The sequence below is a fragment of the Olea europaea genome, unplaced genomic scaffold (genome assembly GCF_002742605.1).
Source record: "Olea europaea var. sylvestris unplaced genomic scaffold, O_europaea_v1 scaffold9565, whole genome shotgun sequence".
NCBI lineage: Eukaryota > Viridiplantae > Streptophyta > Magnoliopsida > Lamiales > Oleaceae > Olea > Olea europaea.
Window position 1 is genome coordinate 485 of NW_019268063.1, and position 4381 is coordinate 4865.

Below are 4381 nucleotides of genomic sequence, written 5' to 3' on the forward strand. Positions count from 1 at the left end.
TTCTAATACATAGTTTGAACCAAAAAGATGAAGAAGAAAGCAAATAGTGTGTTTGTTCTCTCTCTCTCTCTCTCTCTCTCTCTCTCTCTCTCTCTCTCTCTCTTTTATTTCTATTATTTCCTTTCAATTCTAATACATAATTTGAACCAAAAAGATGAAGAAGAAAGCAAATAGTGTGTTTGTTCTCTCTCTCTCTCTCTCTTTTATTTTTTACTTTTAAACTTGAGTGTTTATTCATCTTATTCTCATAAGTTCATTTTTTACAACCAAATGGACAATAACATCGTTGAAAACCAATGACCCACAAAAACTAAAATGTCGGGAATGTGCATTCCTAATAAAAAAGTTAATGGACCAAGTTGCTACAAGGTCATAAGTTGACTAATGGTGCAATATTCCCTTATCCTTTAAACATTGTTGGTTGTCCGTATAAAGAAAAAAATAAAATAAATCAAGCTTAATTTATTTTATTATAGTTTATGCACGATGATTTCTGCTAACTACAATATAGATGTTGAAAGTCGCGAAATGAAATATACAAGGGATCTCAAAGTTGCCAATGACACTACACTCTACATAGTACATTACACATTTACACAATTAATTTAAAACAAACTCAAGAAGGCCATATTTGAAGTCCTAAATTGAAAAAAAAAATAAAAAAATTCAATCTCTGGTGGTTCTTGAGACGTAGAATTTGTGTATTTCATCTCTCTTTTTGAGCCTACTTTGGCATTTTCACCTTATGTTTTCCATCCTCTAATTGACATACTTTCTTGCTATCCTGTGACAATATTCACCAAATCAAGAGAAACAAGTGAATGGATGAAGGAAAAAGAAAATATTTATTAGCATTCGAGCAGTATTATCCCTGTTAAACGCGCTGGCTCATGTAATGGGACTATAAATTTAATTTATTAAGAATAAAACTTAGGTAGTCAATTCTTCTTCCATTTTTGGTTTAAAATTGGTTAAAATCTAATTTCACTTGTTTCTTTGGACAATTTTTGTTTTAGCTGAAAGGTGTACCTTTGAGTCTCTTGGATAGAGGTAGCTAGATGCTACGTCTCGTTTGGAGATATTCCTCATTGTCTTATTCCTATTCTTGGTAGGCCTTGGGACATCCTTGGGCGCAGCTGCAGATCCGACTTCAATGTGCAGAGATACATCATTAGATCCACAACTCTCCTTCTCTTCCTTTGCTACATCCAGCACTCTCTTCCTAATCCCAATTGTTTGGTGACTACTAACTGCCTCAATTTGCTAGTACAGTTGGTCTTCCATCATGGTATTTTCCAGCAGACGGGTTGCCATCAATTGTTCTAGCCAACTCTAGCCCACGCTGGTTTCGTTACTGTTGGATTTGATTTGTTTTTTCTTCGAGCAGATCCCTAACTACATACAAATTAGGCAAAGACAAAATCAGTGCACATTCTATTCTCCAATACAACCAATTTCTACTGCTTTGTCTATACCTGTTGTGAAAAAGCATAAGCCAGAGCTCTCTCGCGCCTTCTTGTTGCTTCCAGGTTGTTTTGAATTCTCATTTTTGATATGACACTACTTACCATGCTATCATCCCAGTCTTCCTAGACAAGTTGACAGTAGAATTATAAATTTGTTTAGGTTAATACTTTCGATTCAAAAACTTTGCTGCTGAAAAAAAAAATAAAAGGCTAGGGGTATATTCAATGTGTAGTACTTGTCAAAAGTAGACATTAAAGTAGACAATATTTTAATTTCGTTTACTACATTAGTACTGTCCAATACAATAAGATTGAACTTAGCAAAAGTCATAGATGTTATCAAATTTCGCACCTTGCACAAGAAAACAGTGTCAAATTTCCAGATCCCCTTAAAATCTGCAGCAATCCTTTTCACTAAATTTTCCCTATCACTGGTTGTATCAGATTCACAATATACTGTTATATGAGATAAACTGAATTCTATTAGCCATTTAGTATGTTCCTGCAATTATCTTACAATCCAACGGTATATGATATTATATCTTAGCATATGATAAGCTAAGTTATAGCCCTAGAAAAAGGGTAGGGGAATTTTACATTTTGAAATTCCAGTTGTTGTACCTGTAGCTTGAACACTTGGGGTCTACTTCTATGTCATGCGGGATGTTGCACAGCCATGCTTTCTTCTTGGGATGACAAAATGTTGGAATTTCCAGTTTGGACTTCAATTGATGTGCCAATAGACTCCCTACTTGGACTTCCTACAGGATCTGCCTTACAATCTTGCAACTTCATTCTTTCATTAGCTCATCGGGCCTGAAATTTTAAGCATTCAAACAACTCAAATCGAGTATCCAGGAAATACTTCACTTAAAGAAACAACATTTATCCATGGAGATCAGCATTCTCTTAGTTCTTGTTTAATTTTCTTTCCAAGTATATGCGCAGATTCATTTTCTTGTACAAGTATCATCAAACATTTGCATATATTACGATACTATAATGATTATTCAAGCATAAATCTCCATATAAAGTTGATGCACATATTGGTGAGTGTATTGACTAGAAATCTTCTAAATGCCGACTGAATGATCATTGCAGCATCTTCATGCTGAAAAAGTTTGTAGGTTGAGTTTTGCTTTTTGTTTGGACTTCCATTCTTCACCACATTGCTTTTAGCATCAGCTTTGTCCTTGAAATCTCCTGCCAATGGTTGATTAACAGTGGCCTCAGAGCTTCTAAAAGAAGCCGTATCTGCCTCTGCATAAATTGAAGTAAATTCTCCTTCATCAATTGCAGGTTTGGAGCTCGATAAATCATCCTTTGTAACTATTGAACTAAGGGTCCGTTTGATTGTAAAGATGGAATTGAATTGAAAACGAATTTCAGGGAATTGAATTGCCTAAAAATTATTTTTCTGGGAATTGTAAATTATTGTATTTGATTGGTATAATTTTTCACGTGAAAAATGTTGAAATAAAAGTATTTTTTGGTGTTCGTTTGACTCTCTTTGACGTGAAAATTGTTAATTAAAGGGATATATTTTATTGGTATTGGGGATGAAACTTGTTTCCATTACCAAAAAAAATAAATAAATAAATAAATAAATTCAAGAAAACCATCTATCTTTTTTATATTCGTTTGACTTTATTTTACATGAAAATTGTCAATTTAAGGGAAATATTTTTTTACAATAATTCTTAGAATTTGTTAACTTTGCCAACCAAAAAAAATAATATATATATATATATATATATATATGCTACAATAACTGGGAAAATCAAGTCCCACCATATTTTCCCTACAAACCAAGAAATTTCAAATTTCAAGAAAAGAAAGAACTTGAATTCCATGGAAAAATATACCCATCAAACACCTTAAAACTTGGAAAATGTTGTTGAAATTCCATTTTCCATCAAAAATTTTGGTGCATCAAACACACCCTAAACTCATCCACGCAAAGGTATGATCATACTGAACTCAATGTTTTCTTTTCCATAGCATAACTCCTAGCCTGATTACGATAAATTCTCTCAAAATTTAGTTGTTAATTTCAAACCAAATCAAAAAAAGATCCAGACATATGTACAATATACTATCAGTAATCTGTGAGTTAAATTATCAAACACCTTGAAGGCAATAAACTTACAAGGTTCTCACGCATTCGTACGGACCATCTTTTCGAGAATGCACTTCTAACTAGTTCCCCTGTGATTCCCATCTCAGATAATCCCTTAGCAGAATTCTTTGAGCTCCTTTTCAAGAAAACACTACAGTTTTATAGAAAAGGAAAAAAAGGAAGCTTCAACTACAAACTGTCGATCATGCTCCATCTGCAGACTCATGTAGACAGTAGATCATTAGTAAAATAAAGTAACCAGTACTTAATTAATGATATAAAGTAACCAGTATCGTGCTTGATTGCAATGCCTTTGTACACAAATATTAAATTATGATATGTTATCTCTGATTTATAATCCATGTACTTTTATTTATCTCACCATTTGCTTTGAACGAGCTATATTTTCAAAGTATGGTTTTTTTTAATACAGTTGACTTTCAGAAAATAAATAAATTGTTGGTTAATGTATGCAATCATGATTTTTTGTATCACAACAAAATAATTAAAATACCCGTGCATAACACGTGTTCTTAACTAATAACATAAGCAGTTGTGTCAGTGGTCATTTGTTGACACTTGACATGCAAAATCAAACTTTTTTCTCAATCAAGTATTAATTCTTTTACAACACTATTGAGTTAGTATTTTTTTTATTATTATTATTTTTATTTTTAAGTAAATTAGAATTTAGCCACCAATCAATTGGACAAGTTAACTTTTTATTCATTACTTGCTTTGGGATTAGGCAAGCATAGACTGCTACCTCAAAAAATTAAGGCTCCATTGTTTTTGC

At 32.6% G+C, this 4381-nt stretch overlaps 1 long non-coding RNA gene across 2 annotated transcripts; it reads right to left on the reverse strand.

Moving 5' to 3' along the window:
* Window positions 1–490: 490 nt before the first annotated feature.
* Window positions 491–4012, reverse strand: LOC111392657. Of its 2 annotated transcripts, none has more exons than XR_002702296.1 (5): window positions 3616–4012; window positions 2088–2726; window positions 1476–1589; window positions 1030–1395; window positions 491–784 (listed from the first exon to the last, which is right to left on the reverse strand). It is a non-coding gene; the product is annotated as an uncharacterized LOC111392657 (long non-coding RNA). The 2 variants fall into 2 exon arrangements; XR_002702297.1 differs by having other exon boundaries at window positions 2088–2282; window positions 3616–4008.
* Window positions 4013–4381: the final 369 nt, after the last annotated feature.